The sequence below is a fragment of the Sceloporus occidentalis genome, unplaced genomic scaffold (assembly GCF_023333645.1).
Source record: "Sceloporus occidentalis isolate IW3139 unplaced genomic scaffold, rSceOcc1.0.p SCAF_206, whole genome shotgun sequence".
Lineage (NCBI taxonomy): Eukaryota > Metazoa > Chordata > Lepidosauria > Squamata > Phrynosomatidae > Sceloporus > Sceloporus occidentalis.
This window is the reverse complement of record NW_028317186.1, coordinates 1-15,857: the sequence shown is the minus strand read 5'-3', so window position 1 is coordinate 15,857 and position 15,857 is coordinate 1. Positions and strand designations below refer to the sequence as shown.

At 46.3% G+C, this 15,857-nt stretch overlaps 15 non-coding genes across 15 annotated transcripts; all 15 read right to left on the bottom strand.

Annotated features, from left to right (window-relative positions):
* Window positions 1-770: 770 nt before the first annotated feature.
* On the bottom strand, window positions 771-912 carry LOC149277676 (U4 spliceosomal RNA). The gene has a single exon (XR_016278889.1). It is a non-coding gene; the product is annotated as a U4 spliceosomal RNA (small nuclear RNA).
* Window positions 913-1,802: 890 nt separating this feature from the next.
* On the bottom strand, window positions 1,803-1,944 carry LOC149277675 (U4 spliceosomal RNA). Its single transcript, XR_016278825.1, has one exon. It is a non-coding gene; the product is annotated as a U4 spliceosomal RNA (small nuclear RNA).
* An 890-nt stretch (window positions 1,945-2,834) lies between these two features.
* On the bottom strand, window positions 2,835-2,976 carry LOC149277674 (U4 spliceosomal RNA). Its single transcript, XR_016278888.1, has one exon. It is a non-coding gene; the product is annotated as a U4 spliceosomal RNA (small nuclear RNA).
* Window positions 2,977-3,866: 890 nt separating this feature from the next.
* On the bottom strand, window positions 3,867-4,008 carry LOC149277673 (U4 spliceosomal RNA). The gene has a single exon (XR_016278951.1). It is a non-coding gene; the product is annotated as a U4 spliceosomal RNA (small nuclear RNA).
* Window positions 4,009-4,898: 890 nt separating this feature from the next.
* Window positions 4,899-5,040, bottom strand: LOC149277672 (U4 spliceosomal RNA). Its single transcript, XR_016278887.1, has one exon. It is a non-coding gene; the product is annotated as a U4 spliceosomal RNA (small nuclear RNA).
* Window positions 5,041-5,929: 889 nt separating this feature from the next.
* On the bottom strand, window positions 5,930-6,071 carry LOC149277671 (U4 spliceosomal RNA). The gene has a single exon (XR_016278950.1). It is a non-coding gene; the product is annotated as a U4 spliceosomal RNA (small nuclear RNA).
* An 890-nt stretch (window positions 6,072-6,961) lies between these two features.
* LOC149277670 (U4 spliceosomal RNA) lies at window positions 6,962-7,103 on the bottom strand. Its single transcript, XR_016278976.1, has one exon. It is a non-coding gene; the product is annotated as a U4 spliceosomal RNA (small nuclear RNA).
* An 890-nt stretch (window positions 7,104-7,993) lies between these two features.
* LOC149277669 (U4 spliceosomal RNA) lies at window positions 7,994-8,135 on the bottom strand. Its single transcript, XR_016278814.1, has one exon. It is a non-coding gene; the product is annotated as a U4 spliceosomal RNA (small nuclear RNA).
* Window positions 8,136-9,025: 890 nt separating this feature from the next.
* Window positions 9,026-9,167, bottom strand: LOC149277668 (U4 spliceosomal RNA). The gene has a single exon (XR_016278949.1). It is a non-coding gene; the product is annotated as a U4 spliceosomal RNA (small nuclear RNA).
* Window positions 9,168-10,057: 890 nt separating this feature from the next.
* LOC149277667 (U4 spliceosomal RNA) lies at window positions 10,058-10,199 on the bottom strand. The gene has a single exon (XR_016278947.1). It is a non-coding gene; the product is annotated as a U4 spliceosomal RNA (small nuclear RNA).
* An 890-nt stretch (window positions 10,200-11,089) lies between these two features.
* LOC149277666 (U4 spliceosomal RNA) lies at window positions 11,090-11,231 on the bottom strand. The gene has a single exon (XR_016278975.1). It is a non-coding gene; the product is annotated as a U4 spliceosomal RNA (small nuclear RNA).
* An 890-nt stretch (window positions 11,232-12,121) lies between these two features.
* Window positions 12,122-12,263, bottom strand: LOC149277665 (U4 spliceosomal RNA). Its single transcript, XR_016279043.1, has one exon. It is a non-coding gene; the product is annotated as a U4 spliceosomal RNA (small nuclear RNA).
* An 890-nt stretch (window positions 12,264-13,153) lies between these two features.
* LOC149277664 (U4 spliceosomal RNA) lies at window positions 13,154-13,295 on the bottom strand. Its single transcript, XR_016279032.1, has one exon. It is a non-coding gene; the product is annotated as a U4 spliceosomal RNA (small nuclear RNA).
* An 890-nt stretch (window positions 13,296-14,185) lies between these two features.
* Window positions 14,186-14,327, bottom strand: LOC149277663 (U4 spliceosomal RNA). The gene has a single exon (XR_016279021.1). It is a non-coding gene; the product is annotated as a U4 spliceosomal RNA (small nuclear RNA).
* Window positions 14,328-15,217: 890 nt separating this feature from the next.
* On the bottom strand, window positions 15,218-15,359 carry LOC149277662 (U4 spliceosomal RNA). The gene has a single exon (XR_016278929.1). It is a non-coding gene; the product is annotated as a U4 spliceosomal RNA (small nuclear RNA).
* Between the last annotated feature and the right edge of the window lie 498 nt (window positions 15,360-15,857).

Below are 15,857 nucleotides of genomic sequence, written 5' to 3'. Positions count from 1 at the left end.
TAAACTGGCATTTGACAAAGGTGTCTCTAGAAAAGGCCCAGAAGGAAACATTTTCCCAGAGAAAAGCCCCAGATCTTTAAGGCAAAATGCAAACGAGGTCTCACCTCTACTTTCTGGGACAAAATGCACACTTTCACCTCATGGTGCTGAAAGGCACTCCCAACTGTCAAGGATCATAAAAAAATCCACACCTCTCTGATGAAATTGGCATAGCTGGTCCTTTGTGACGACGACGACTCGCACACTCGGCTCGGGATACAACATGGAGATATGACAGATGGATATGAGGTAGGTCAACACGACGGGCTGCAACGCGAAGGTCCACAGCAGGGCACGTCATCCAATGGCTTCTTACAAGGGGAAGATAGATTCTGGTGGATGACGTGCTGCTGCATACATGGGAGCTTCTTCCTGTACTTTCTTTAAACCAAAAAAGGGAAAGCTTCAGTGAAAAGTCATTAAGGCCTTTCAGTCACCATTTCCCTTCAAGGGGAGGGACGTGTTCTTCCAGGGTTGGCAGCAAGACGATTCTCCAAAGAATGAGCACTACTTCCTGCTCTTTTGCCCTTACGAGGATATTGCTTGTAGGAGAGCTCTGGTATGAAAAAAACCCGTGCAGAACTTTCCGAACCCGTCACAAAAACACAAGCCAGGTGAAGAAAGTAACGCGTGGTAGATGTGCAGAGTTCTTTGCCACTCTTTAATGGCCCACAGCAGCCAAGCTTTCAAAGACTTAAGGTGATTCATCTGTTTTTAACCAGGCATGCCAGTCTCACAAGAGACTATCAAAAATTGCCATTGCTAACTATTTTTCAAGTCATCATGGCGGGGTATTGGGAATAGTTTTCAATTAGCAATAATCACGCCTCGGTTAACACCTCATGGGCTATGATACTGCCACTGCGCAAAGCTAACCTTCTGGCTGCTTTGGTAGATAATGCATGCCCAATGAGCGCTCATTAAGGTTTTGGCTAGGCATAGGTGGACATTGAGCCAGAGCAGAGCATTGTGGGAACTGTTATGCTAATTAAACTGGCATTTGACAAAGGTGTCTCTAGAAAAGGCCCAGAAGGAAACATTTTCCCAGAGAAAAGCCCCAGATCTTTAAGGCAAAATGCAAACGAGGTCTCACCTCTACTTTCTGGGACAAAATGCACACTTTCACCTCATGGTGCTGAAAGGCACTCCCAACTGTCAAGGATCATAAAAAAATCCACACCTCTCTGATGAAATTGGCATAGCTGGTCCTTTGTGACGACGACGACTCGCACACTCGGCTCGGGATACAACATGGAGATATGACAGATGGATATGAGGTAGGTCAACACGACGGGCTGCAACGCGAAGGTCCACAGCAGGGCACGTCATCCAATGGCTTCTTACAAGGGGAAGATAGATTCTGGTGGATGACGTGCTGCTGCATACATGGGAGCTTCTTCCTGTACTTTCTTTAAACCAAAAAAGGGAAAGCTTCAGTGAAAAGTCATTAAGGCCTTTCAGTCACCATTTCCCTTCAAGGGGTGGGACGTGTTCTTCCAGGGTTGGCAGCAAGACGATTCTCCAAAGAATGAGCACTACTTCCTGCTCTTTTGCTCTTACGAGGATATTGCTTGCTTGTAGGAGAGCTCTGGTATGAAAAAAACCCGTGCAGAACTTTCCGAACCCGTCACAAAAACACAAGCCAGGTGAAGAAAGTAACGCGTGGTAGATGTGCAGAGTTCTTTGCCACTCTTTCATGGCCCACAGCGGCCAAGCTTTCAAAGACTTAAGGTGATTCATCTGTTTTTAACCAGGCATGCCAGTCTCACAAGAGACTATCAAAAATTGCCATTGCTGACTATTTTTCAAGTCATCATGGCGGGGTATTGGGAATAGTTTTCAATTAGCAATAATCACGCCTCGGTTAACACCTCATGGGCTATGATACTGCCACTGCGCAAAGCTAACCTTCTGGCTGCTTTGGTAGATAATGCATGCCCAATGAGCGCTCATTAAGGTTTTGGCTAGGCATAGGTGGACATTGAGCCAGAGCAGAGCATTGTGGGAACTGTTATGCTAATTAAACTGGCATTTGACAAAGGTGTCTCTAGAAAAGGCCCAGAAGGAAACATTTTCCCAGAGAAAAGCCCCAGATCTTTAAGGCAAAATGCAAACGAGGTCTCACCTCTACTTTCTGGGACAAAATGCACACTTTCACCTCATGGTGCTGAAAGGCACTCCCAACTGTCAAGGATCATAAAAAAATCCACACCTCTCTGATGAAATTGGCATAGCTGGTCCTTTGTGACGACGACGACTCGCACACTCGGCTCGGGATACAACATGGAGATATGACAGATGGATATGAGGTAGGTCAACACGACGGGCTGCAACGCGAAGGTCCACAGCAGGGCACGTCATCCAATGGCTTCTTACAAGGGGAAGATAGATTCTGGTGGATGACGTGCTGCTGCATACATGGGAGCTTCTTCCTGTACTTTCTTTAAACCAAAAAAGGGAAAGCTTCAGTGAAAAGTCATTAAGGCCTTTCAGTCACCATTTCCCTTCAAGGGGTGGGACGTGTTCTTCCAGGGTTGGCAGCAAGACGATTCTCCAAAGAATGAGCACTACTTCCTGCTCTTTTGCTCTTACGAGGATATTGCTTGCTTGTAGGAGAGCTCTGGTATGAAAAAAACCCGTGCAGAACTTTCCGAACCCGTCACAAAAACACAAGCCAGGTGAAGAAAGTAACGCGTGGTAGATGTGCAGAGTTCTTTGCCACTCTATAATGGCCCACAGCAGCCAAGCTTTCAAAGACTTAAGGTGATTCATCTGTTTTTAACCAGGCATGCCAGTCTCACAAGAGACTATCAAAAATTGCCATTGCTAACTATTTTTCAAGTCATCATGGCGGGGTATTGGGAATAGTTTTCAATTAGCAATAATCACGCCTCGGTTAACACCTCATGGGCTATGATACTGCCACTGCGCAAAGCTAACCTTCTGGCTGCTTTGGTAGATAATGCATGCCCAATGAGCGCTCATTAAGGTTTTGGCTAGGCATAGGTGGACATTGAGCCAGAGCAGAGCATTGTGGGAACTGTTATGCTAATTAAACTGGCATTTGACAAAGGTGTCTCTAGAAAAGGCCCAGAAGGAAACATTTTCCCAGAGAAAAGCCCCAGATCTTTAAGGCAAAATGCAAACGAGGTCTCACCTCTACTTTCTGGGACAAAATGCACACTTTCACCTCATGGTGCTGAAAGGCACTCCCAACTGTCAAGGATCATAAAAAAATCCACACCTCTCTGATGAAATTGGCATAGCTGGTCCTTTGTGACGACGACGACTCGCACACTCGGCTCGGGATACAACATGGAGATATGACAGATGGATATGAGGTAGGTCAACACGACGGGCTGCAACGCGAAGGTCCACAGCAGGGCACGTCATCCAATGGCTTCTTACAAGGGGAAGATAGATTCTGGTGGATGACGTGCTGCTGCATACATGGGAGCTTCTTCCTGTACTTTCTTTAAACCAAAAAAGGGAAAGCTTCAGTGAAAAGTCATTAAGGCCTTTCAGTCACCATTTCCCTTCAAGGGGTGGGACGTGTTCTTCCAGGGTTGGCAGCAAGACGATTCTCCAAAGAATGAGCACTACTTCCTGCTCTTTTGCTCTTACGAGGATATTGCTTGCTTGTAGGAGAGCTCTGGTATGAAAAAAAACCGTGCAGAACTTTCCGAACCCGTCACAAAAACACAAGCCAGGTGAAGAAAGTAACGCGTGGTAGATGTGCAGAGTTCTTTGCCACTCTTTCATGGCCCACAGCGGCCAAGCTTTCAAAGACTTAAGGTGATTCATCTGTTTTTAACCAGGCATGCCAGTCTCACAAGAGACTATCAAAAATTGCCATTGCTGACTATTTTTCAAGTCATCATGGCGGGGTATTGGGAATAGTTTTCAATTAGCAATAATCACGCCTCGGTTAACACCTCATGGGCTATGATACTGCCACTTCGCAAAGCTAACCTTCTGGCTGCTTTGGTAGATAATGCATGCCCAATGAGCGCTCATTAAGGTTTTGGCTAGGCATAGGTGGACATTGAGCCAGAGCAGAGCATTGTGGGAACTGTTATGCTAATTAAACTGGCATTTGACAAAGGTGTCTCTAGAAAAGGCCCAGAAGGAAACATTTTCCCAGAGAAAAGCCCCAGATCTTTAAGGCAAAATGCAAACGAGGTCTCACCTCTACTTTCTGGGACAAAATGCACACTTTCACCTCATGGTGCTGAAAGGCACTCCCAACTGTCAAGGATCATAAAAAAATCCACACCTCTCTGATGAAATTGGCATAGCTGGTCCTTTGTGACGACGACGACTCGCACACTCGGCTCGGGATACAACATGGAGATATGACAGATGGATATGAGGTAGGTCAACACGACGGGCTGCAACGCGAAGGTCCACAGCAGGGCACGTCATCCAATGGCTTCTTACAAGGGGAAGATAGATTCTGGTGGATGACGTGCTGCTGCATACATGGGAGCTTCTTCCTGTACTTTCTTTAAACCAAAAAAGGGAAAGCTTCAGTGAAAAGTCATTAAGGCCTTTCAGTCACCATTTCCCTTCAAGGGGTGGGACGTGTTCTTCCAGGGTTGGCAGCAAGACGATTCTCCAAAGAATGAGCACTACTTCCTGCTCTTTTGCTCTTACGAGGATATTGCTTGCTTGTAGGAGAGCTCTGGTATGAAAAAAACCCGTGCAGAACTTTCCGAACCCGTCACAAAAACACAAGCCAGGTGAAGAAAGTAACGCGTGGTAGATGTGCAGAGTTCTTTGCCACTCTATAATGGCCCACAGCAGCCAAGCTTTCAAAGACTTAAGGTGATTCATCTGTTTTTAACCAGGCATGCCAGTCTCACAAGAGACTATCAAAAATTGCCATTGCTAACTATTTTTCAAGTCATCATGGCGGGGTATTGGGAATAGTTTTCAATTAGCAATAATCACGCCTCGGTTAACACCTCATGGGCTATGATACTGCCACTGCGCAAAGCTAACCTTCTGGCTGCTTTGGTAGATAATGCATGCCCAATGAGCGCTCATTAAGGTTTTGGCTAGGCATAGGTGGACATTGAGCCAGAGCAGAGCATTGTGGGAACTGTTATGCTAATTAAACTGGCATTTGACAAAGGTGTCTCTAGAAAAGGCCCAGAAGGAAACATTTTCCCAGAGAAAAGCCCCAGATCTTTAAGGCAAAATGCAAACGAGGTCTCACCTCTACTTTCTGGGACAAAATGCACACTTTCACCTCATGGTGCTGAAAGGCACTCCCAACTGTCAAGGATCATAAAAAAATCCACACCTCTCTGATGAAATTGGCATAGCTGGTCCTTTGTGACGACGACGACTCGCACACTCGGCTCGGGATACAACATGGAGATATGACAGATGGATATGAGGTAGGTCAACACGACGGGCTGCAACGCGAAGGTCCACAGCAGGGCACGTCATCCAATGGCTTCTTACAAGGGGAAGATAGATTCTGGTGGATGACGTGCTGCTGCATACATGGGAGCTTCTTCCTGTACTTTCTTTAAACCAAAAAAGGGAAAGCTTCAGTGAAAAGTCATTAAGGCCTTTCAGTCACCATTTCCCTTCAAGGGGTGGGACGTGTTCTTCCAGGGTTGGCAGCAAGACGATTCTCCAAAGAATGAGCACTACTTCCTGCTCTTTTGCTCTTACGAGGATATTGCTTGCTTGTAGGAGAGCTCTGGTATGAAAAAAACCGTGCAGAACTTTCCGAACCCGTCACAAAAACACAAGCCAGGTGAAGAAAGTAACGCGTGGTAGATGTGCAGAGTTCTTTGCCACTCTTTCATGGCCCACAGCGGCCAAGCTTTCAAAGACTTAAGGTGATTCATCTGTTTTTAACCAGGCATGCCAGTCTCACAAGAGACTATCAAAAATTGCCATTGCTGACTATTTTTCAAGTCATCATGGCGGGGTATTGGGAATAGTTTTCAATTAGCAATAATCACGCCTCGGTTAACACCTCATGGGCTATGATACTGCCACTTCGCAAAGCTAACCTTCTGGCTGCTTTGGTAGATAATGCATGCCCAATGAGCGCTCATTAAGGTTTTGGCTAGGCATAGGTGGACATTGAGCCAGAGCAGAGCATTGTGGGAACTGTTATGCTAATTAAACTGGCATTTGACAAAGGTGTCTCTAGAAAAGGCCCAGAAGGAAACATTTTCCCAGAGAAAAGCCCCAGATCTTTAAGGCAAAATGCAAACGAGGTCTCACCTCTACTTTCTGGGACAAAATGCACACTTTCACCTCATGGTGCTGAAAGGCACTCCCAACTGTCAAGGATCATAAAAAAATCCACACCTCTCTGATGAAATTGGCATAGCTGGTCCTTTGTGACGACGACGACTCGCACACTCGGCTCGGGATACAACATGGAGATATGACAGATGGATATGAGGTAGGTCAACACGACGGGCTGCAACGCGAAGGTCCACAGCAGGGCACGTCATCCAATGGCTTCTTACAAGGGGAAGATAGATTCTGGTGGATGACGTGCTGCTGCATACATGGGAGCTTCTTCCTGTACTTTCTTTAAACCAAAAAAGGGAAAGCTTCAGTGAAAAGTCATTAAGGCCTTTCAGTCACCATTTCCCTTCAAGGGGTGGGACGTGTTCTTCCAGGGTTGGCAGCAAGACGATTCTCCAAAGAATGAGCACTACTTCCTGCTCTTTTGCTCTTACGAGGATATTGCTTGCTTGTAGGAGAGCTCTGGTATGAAAAAAACCCGTGCAGAACTTTCCGAACCCGTCACAAAAACACAAGCCAGGTGAAGAAAGTAACGCGTGGTAGATGTGCAGAGTTCTTTGCCACTCTTTCATGGCCCACAGCAGCCAAGCTTTCAAAGACTTAAGGTGATTCATCTGTTTTTAACCAGGCATGCCAGTCTCACAAGAGACTATCAAAAATTGCCCTTGTTGACTATTTTTCAAGTCATCATGGCGGGGTATTGGGAATAGTTTTCAATTAGCAATAATCACGCCTCGGTTAACACCTCATGGGCTATGATACTGCCACTTCGCAAAGCTAACCTTCTGGCTGCTTTGGTAGATAATGCATGCCCAATGAGCGCTCATTAAGGTTTTGGCTAGGCATAGGTGGACATTGAGCCAGAGCAGAGCATTGTGGGAACTGTTATGCTAATTAAACTGGCATTTGACAAAGGTGTCTCTAGAAAAGGCCCAGAAGGAAACATTTTCCCAGAGAAAAGCCCCAGATCTTTAAGGCAAAATGCAAACGAGGTCTCACCTCTACTTTCTGGGACAAAATGCACACTTTCACCTCATGGTGCTGAAAGGCACTCCCAACTGTCAAGGATCATAAAAAAATCCACACCTCTCTGATGAAATTGGCATAGCTGGTCCTTTGTGACGACGACGACTCGCACACTCGGCTCGGGATACAACATGGAGATATGACAGATGGATATGAGGTAGGTCAACACGACGGGCTGCAACGCGAAGGTCCACAGCAGGGCACGTCATCCAATGGCTTCTTACAAGGGGAAGATAGATTCTGGTGGATGACGTGCTGCTGCATACATGGGAGCTTCTTCCTGTACTTTCTTTAAACCAAAAAAGGGAAAGCTTCAGTGAAAAGTCATTAAGGCCTTTCAGTCACCATTTCCCTTCAAGGGGTGGGACGTGTTCTTCCAGGGTTGGCAGCAAGACGATTCTCCAAAGAATGAGCACTACTTCCTGCTCTTTTGCTCTTACGAGGATATTGCTTGCTTGTAGGAGAGCTCTGGTATGAAAAAAACCCGTGCAGAACTTTCCGAACCCGTCACAAAAACACAAGCCAGGTGAAGAAAGTAACGCGTGGTAGATGTGCAGAGTTCTTTGCCACTCTTTCATGGCCCACAGCGGCCAAGCTTTCAAAGACTTAAGGTGATTCATCTGTTTTTAACCAGGCATGCCAGTCTCACAAGAGACTATCAAAAATTGCCATTGCTGACTATTTTTCAAGTCATCATGGCGGGGTATTGGGAATAGTTTTCAATTAGCAATAATCACGCCTCGGTTAACACCTCATGGGCTATGATACTGCCACTGCGCAAAGCTAACCTTCTGGCTGCTTTGGTAGATAATGCATGCCCAATGAGCGCTCATTAAGGTTTTGGCTAGGCATAGGTGGACATTGAGCCAGAGCAGAGCATTGTGGGAACTGTTATGCTAATTAAACTGGCATTTGACAAAGGTGTCTCTAGAAAAGGCCCAGAAGGAAACATTTTCCCAGAGAAAAGCCCCAGATCTTTAAGGCAAAATGCAAACGAGGTCTCACCTCTACTTTCTGGGACAAAATGCACACTTTCACCTCATGGTGCTGAAAGGCACTCCCAACTGTCAAGGATCATAAAAAAATCCACGCCTCTCTGATGAAATTGGCATAGCTGGTCCTTTGTGACGACGACGACTCGCACACTCGGCTCGGGATACAACATGGAGATATGACAGATGGATATGAGGTAGGTCAACACGACGGGCTGCAACGCGAAGGTCCACAGCAGGGCACGTCATCCAATGGCTTCTTACAAGGGGAAGATAGATTCTGGTGGATGACGTGCTGCTGCATACATGGGAGCTTCTTCCTGTACTTTCTTTAAACCAAAAAAGGGAAAGCTTCAGTGAAAAGTCATTAAGGCCTTTCAGTCACCATTTCCCTTCAAGGGGTGGGACGTGTTCTTCCAGGGTTGGCAGCAAGACGATTCTCCAAAGAATGAGCACTACTTCCTGCTCTTTTGCTCTTACGAGGATATTGCTTGCTTGTAGGAGAGCTCTGGTATGAAAAAAACCCGTGCAGAACTTTCCGAACCCGTCACAAAAACACAAGCCAGGTGAAGAAAGTAACGCGTGGTAGATGTGCAGAGTTCTTTGCCACTCTTTCATGGCCCACAGCGGCCAAGCTTTCAAAGACTTAAGGTGATTCATCTGTTTTTAACCAGGCATGCCAGTCTCACAAGAGACTATCAAAAATTGCCATTGCTGACTATTTTTCAAGTCATCATGGCGGGGTATTGGGAATAGTTTTCAATTAGCAATAATCACGCCTCGGTTAACACCTCATGGGCTATGATACTGCCACTTCGCAAAGCTAACCTTCTGGCTGCTTTGGTAGATAATGCATGCCCAATGAGCGCTCATTAAGGTTTTGGCTAGGCATAGGTGGACATTGAGCCAGAGCAGAGCATTGTGGGAACTGTTATGCTAATTAAACTGGCATTTGACAAAGGTGTCTCTAGAAAAGGCCCAGAAGGAAACATTTTCCCAGAGAAAAGCCCCAGATCTTTAAGGCAAAATGCAAACGAGGTCTCACCTCTACTTTCTGGGACAAAATGCACACTTTCACCTCATGGTGCTGAAAGGCACTCCCAACTGTCAAGGATCATAAAAAAATCCACGCCTCTCTGATGAAATTGGCATAGCTGGTCCTTTGTGACGACGACGACTCGCACACTCGGCTCGGGATACAACATGGAGATATGACAGATGGATATGAGGTAGGTCAACACGACGGGCTGCAACGCGAAGGTCCACAGCAGGGCACGTCATCCAATGGCTTCTTACAAGGGGAAGATAGATTCTGGTGGATGACGTGCTGCTGCATACATGGGAGCTTCTTCCTGTACTTTCTTTAAACCAAAAAAGGGAAAGCTTCAGTGAAAAGTCATTAAGGCCTTTCAGTCACCATTTCCCTTCAAGGGGTGGGACGTGTTCTTCCAGGGTTGGCAGCAAGACGATTCTCCAAAGAATGAGCACTACTTCCTGCTCTTTTGCTCTTACGAGGATATTGCTTGCTTGTAGGAGAGCTCTGGTATGAAAAAAACCCGTGCAGAACTTTCCGAACCCGTCACAATAACACAAGCCAGGTGAAGAAAGTAACGCGTGGTAGATGTGCAGAGTTCTTTGCCACTCTTTCATGGCCCACAGCGGCCAAGCTTTCAAAGACTTAAGGTGATTCATCTGTTTTTAACCAGGCATGCCAGTCTCACAAGAGACTATCAAAAATTGCCATTGCTGACTATTTTTCAAGTCATCATGGCGGGGTATTGGGAATAGTTTTCAATTAGCAATAATCACGCCTCGGTTAACACCTCATGGGCTATGATACTGCCACTTCGCAAAGCTAACCTTCTGGCTGCTTTGGTAGATAATGCATGCCCAATGAGCGCTCATTAAGGTTTTGGCTAGGCATAGGTGGACATTGAGCCAGAGCAGAGCATTGTGGGAACTGTTATGCTAATTAAACTGGCATTTGACAAAGGTGTCTCTAGAAAAGGCCCAGAAGGAAACATTTTCCCAGAGAAAAGCCCCAGATCTTTAAGGCAAAATGCAAACGAGGTCTCACCTCTACTTTCTGGGACAAAATGCACACTTTCACCTCATGGTGCTGAAAGGCACTCCCAACTGTCAAGGATCATAAAAAAATCCACACCTCTCTGATGAAATTGGCATAGCTGGTCCTTTGTGACGACGACGACTCGCACACTCGGCTCGGGATACAACATGGAGATATGACAGATGGATATGAGGTAGGTCAACACGACGGGCTGCAACGCGAAGGTCCACAGCAGGGCACGTCATCCAATGGCTTCTTACAAGGGGAAGATAGATTCTGGTGGATGACGTGCTGCTGCATACATGGGAGCTTCTTCCTGTACTTTCTTTAAACCAAAAAAGGGAAAGCTTCAGTGAAAAGTCATTAAGGCCTTTCAGTCACCATTTCCCTTCAAGGGGTGGGACGTGTTCTTCCAGGGTTGGCAGCAAGACGATTCTCCAAAGAATGAGCACTACTTCCTGCTCTTTTGCTCTTACGAGGATATTGCTTGCTTGTAGGAGAGCTCTGGTATGAAAAAAACCCGTGCAGAACTTTCCGAACCCGTCACAAAAACACAAGCCAGGTGAAGAAAGTAACGCGTGGTAGATGTGCAGAGTTCTTTGCCACTCTTTCATGGCCCACAGCAGCCAAGCTTTCAAAGACTTAAGGTGATTCATCTGTTTTTAACCAGGCATGCCAGTCTCACAAGAGACTATCAAAAATTGCCCTTGTTGACTATTTTTCAAGTCATCATGGCGGGGTATTGGGAATAGTTTTCAATTAGCAATAATCACGCCTCGGTTAACACCTCATGGGCTATGATACTGCCACTTCGCAAAGCTAACCTTCTGGCTGCTTTGGTAGATAATGCATGCCCAATGAGCGCTCATTAAGGTTTTGGCTAGGCATAGGTGGACATTGAGCCAGAGCAGAGCATTGTGGGAACTGTTATGCTAATTAAACTGGCATTTGACAAAGGTGTCTCTAGAAAAGGCCCAGAAGGAAACATTTTCCCAGAGAAAAGCCCCAGATCTTTAAGGCAAAATGCAAACGAGGTCTCACCTCTACTTTCTGGGACAAAATGCACACTTTCACCTCATGGTGCTGAAAGGCACTCCCAACTGTCAAGGATCATAAAAAAATCCACACCTCTCTGATGAAATTGGCATAGCTGGTCCTTTGTGACGACGACGACTCGCACACTCGGCTCGGGATACAACATGGAGATATGACAGATGGATATGAGGTAGGTCAACACGACGGGCTGCAACGCGAAGGTCCACAGCAGGGCACGTCATCCAATGGCTTCTTACAAGGGGAAGATAGATTCTGGTGGATGACGTGCTGCTGCATACATGGGAGCTTCTTCCTGTACTTTCTTTAAACCAAAAAAGGGAAAGCTTCAGTGAAAAGTCATTAAGGCCTTTCAGTCACCATTTCCCTTCAAGGGGTGGGACGTGTTCTTCCAGGGTTGGCAGCAAGACGATTCTCCAAAGAATGAGCACTACTTCCTGCTCTTTTGCTCTTACGAGGATATTGCTTGCTTGTAGGAGAGCTCTGGTATGAAAAAAACCCGTGCAGAACTTTCCGAACCCGTCACAAAAACACAAGCCAGGTGAAGAAAGTAACGCGTGGTAGATGTGCAGAGTTCTTTGCCACTCTTTCATGGCCCACAGCGGCCAAGCTTTCAAAGACTTAAGGTGATTCATCTGTTTTTAACCAGGCATGCCAGTCTCACAAGAGACTATCAAAAATTGCCATTGCTGACTATTTTTCAAGTCATCATGGCGGGGTATTGGGAATAGTTTTCAATTAGCAATAATCACGCCTCGGTTAACACCTCATGGGCTATGATACTGCCACTGCGCAAAGCTAACCTTCTGGCTGCTTTGGTAGATAATGCATGCCCAATGAGCGCTCATTAAGGTTTTGGCTAGGCATAGGTGGACATTGAGCCAGAGCAGAGCATTGTGGGAACTGTTATGCTAATTAAACTGGCATTTGACAAAGGTGTCTCTAGAAAAGGCCCAGAAGGAAACATTTTCCCAGAGAAAAGCCCCAGATCTTTAAGGCAAAATGCAAACGAGGTCTCACCTCTACTTTCTGGGACAAAATGCACACTTTCACCTCATGGTGCTGAAAGGCACTCCCAACTGTCAAGGATCATAAAAAAATCCACGCCTCTCTGATGAAATTGGCATAGCTGGTCCTTTGTGACGACGACGACTCGCACACTCGGCTCGGGATACAACATGGAGATATGACAGATGGATATGAGGTAGGTCAACACGACGGGCTGCAACGCGAAGGTCCACAGCAGGGCACGTCATCCAATGGCTTCTTACAAGGGGAAGATAGATTCTGGTGGATGACGTGCTGCTGCATACATGGGAGCTTCTTCCTGTACTTTCTTTAAACCAAAAAAGGGAAAGCTTCAGTGAAAAGTCATTAAGGCCTTTCAGTCACCATTTCCCTTCAAGGGGTGGGACGTGTTCTTCCAGGGTTGGCAGCAAGACGATTCTCCAAAGAATGAGCACTACTTCCTGCTCTTTTGCTCTTACGAGGATATTGCTTGCTTGTAGGAGAGCTCTGGTATGAAAAAAACCCGTGCAGAACTTTCCGAACCCGTCACAAAAACACAAGCCAGGTGAAGAAAGTAACGCGTGGTAGATGTGCAGAGTTCTTTGCCACTCTTTCATGGCCCACAGCGGCCAAGCTTTCAAAGACTTAAGGTGATTCATCTGTTTTTAACCAGGCATGCCAGTCTCACAAGAGACTATCAAAAATTGCCATTGCTGACTATTTTTCAAGTCATCATGGCGGGGTATTGGGAATAGTTTTCAATTAGCAATAATCACGCCTCGGTTAACACCTCATGGGCTATGATACTGCCACTGCGCAAAGCTAACCTTCTGGCTGCTTTGGTAGATAATGCATGCCCAATGAGCGCTCATTAAGGTTTTGGCTAGGCATAGGTGGACATTGAGCCAGAGCAGAGCATTGTGGGAACTGTTATGCTAATTAAACTGGCATTTGACAAAGGTGTCTCTAGAAAAGGCCCAGAAGGAAACATTTTCCCAGAGAAAAGCCCCAGATCTTTAAGGCAAAATGCAAACGAGGTCTCACCTCTACTTTCTGGGACAAAATGCACACTTTCACCTCATGGTGCCGAAAGGCACTCCCAACTGTCAAGGATCATAAAAAAATCCACACCTCTCTGATGAAATTGGCATAGCTGGTCCTTTGTGACAACGACGACTCGCACACTCGGCTCGGGATACAACATGGAGATATGACAGATGGATATGAGGTAGGTCAACACGACGGGCTGCAACGCGAAGGTCCACAGCAGGGCACGTCATCCAATGGCTTCTTACAAGGGGAAGATAGATTCTGGTGGATGACGTGCTGCTGCATACATGGGAGCTTCTTCCTGTACTTTCTTTAAACCAAAAAAGGGAAAGCTTCAGTGAAAAGTCATTAAGGCCTTTCAGTCACCATTTCCCTTCAAGGGGTGGGACGTGTTCTTCCAGGGTTGGCAGCAAGACGATTCTCCAAAGAATGAGCACTACTTCCTGCTCTTTTGCTCTTACGAGGATATTGCTTGCTTGTAGGAGAGCTCTGGTATGAAAAAAACCCGTGCAGAACTTTCCGAACCCGTCACAAAAACACAAGCCAGGTGAAGAAAGTAACGCGTGGTAGATGTGCAGAGTTCTTTGCCACTCTTTCATGGCCCACAGCGGCCAAGCTTTCAAAGACTTAAGGTGATTCATCTGTTTTTAACCAGGCATGCCAGTCTCACAAGAGACTATCAAAAATTGCCATTGCTGACTATTTTTCAAGTCATCATGGCGGGGTATTGGGAATAGTTTTCAATTAGCAATAATCACGCCTCGGTTAACACCTCATGGGCTATGATACTGCCACTGCGCAAAGCTAACCTTCTGGCTGCTTTGGTAGATAATGCATGCCCAATGAGCGCTCATTAAGGTTTTGGCTAGGCATAGGTGGACATTGAGCCAGAGCAGAGCATTGTGGGAACTGTTATGCTAATTAAACTGGCATTTGACAAAGGTGTCTCTAGAAAAGGCCCAGAAGGAAACATTTTCCCAGAGAAAAGCCCCAGATCTTTAAGGCAAAATGCAAACGAGGTCTCACCTCTACTTTCTGGGACAAAATGCACACTTTCACCTCATGGTGCTGAAAGGCACTCCCAACTGTCAAGGATCATAAAAAAATCCACACCTCTCTGATGAAATTGGCATAGCTGGTCCTTTGTGACGACGACGACTCGCACACTCGGCTCGGGATACAACATGGAGATATGACAGATGGATATGAGGTAGGTCAACACGACGGGCTGCAACGCGAAGGTCCACAGCAGGGCACGTCATCCAATGGCTTCTTACAAGGGGAAGATAGATTCTGGTGGATGACGTGCTGCTGCATACATGGGAGCTTCTTCCTGTACTTTCTTTAAACCAAAAAAGGGAAAGCTTCAGTGAAAAGTCATTAAGGCCTTTCAGTCACCATTTCCCTTCAAGGGGTGGGACGTGTTCTTCCAGGGTTGGCAGCAAGACGATTCTCCAAAGAATGAGCACTACTTCCTGCTCTTTTGCTCTTACGAGGATATTGCTTGCTTGTAGGAGAGCTCTGGTATGAAAAAAACCCGTGCAGAACTTTCCGAACCCGTCACAAAAACACAAGCCAGGTGAAGAAAGTAACGCGTGGTAGATGTGCAGAGTTCTTTGCCACTCTTTCATGGCCCACAGCCGCCAAGCTTTCAAAGACTTAAGGCGATTCATCTGTTTTTAACCAGGCATGCCAGTCTCACAAGAGACTATCAAAAATTGCCATTGCTGACTATTTTTCAAGTCATCATGGCGGGGTATTGGGAATAGTTTTCAATTAGCAATAATCACGCCTCGGTTAACACCTCATGGGCTATGATACTGCCACTGCGCAAAGCTAACCTTCTGGCTGCTTTGGTAGATAATGCATGCCCAATGAGCGCTCATTAAGGTTTTGGCTAGGCATAGGTGGACATTGAGCCAGAGCAGAGCATTGTGGGAACTGTTATGCTAATTAAACTGGCATTTGACAAAGGTGTCTCTAGAAAAGGCCCAGAAGGAAACATTTTCCCAGAGAAAAGCCCCAGATCTTTAAGGCAAAATGCAAACGAGGTCTCACCTCTACTTTCTGGGACAAAATGCACACTTTCACCTCATGGTGCTGAAAGGCACTCCCAACTGTCAAGGATCATAAAAAAATCCACACCTCTCTGATGAAATTGGCATAGCTGGTCCTTTGTGACGACGACGACTCGCACACTCGGCTCGGGATACAACATGGAGATATGACAGATGGATATGAGGTAGGTCAACACGACGGGCTGCAACGCGAAGGTCCACAGCAGGGCACGTCATCCAATGGCTTCTTACAAGGGGAAGATAGATTCTGGTGGATGA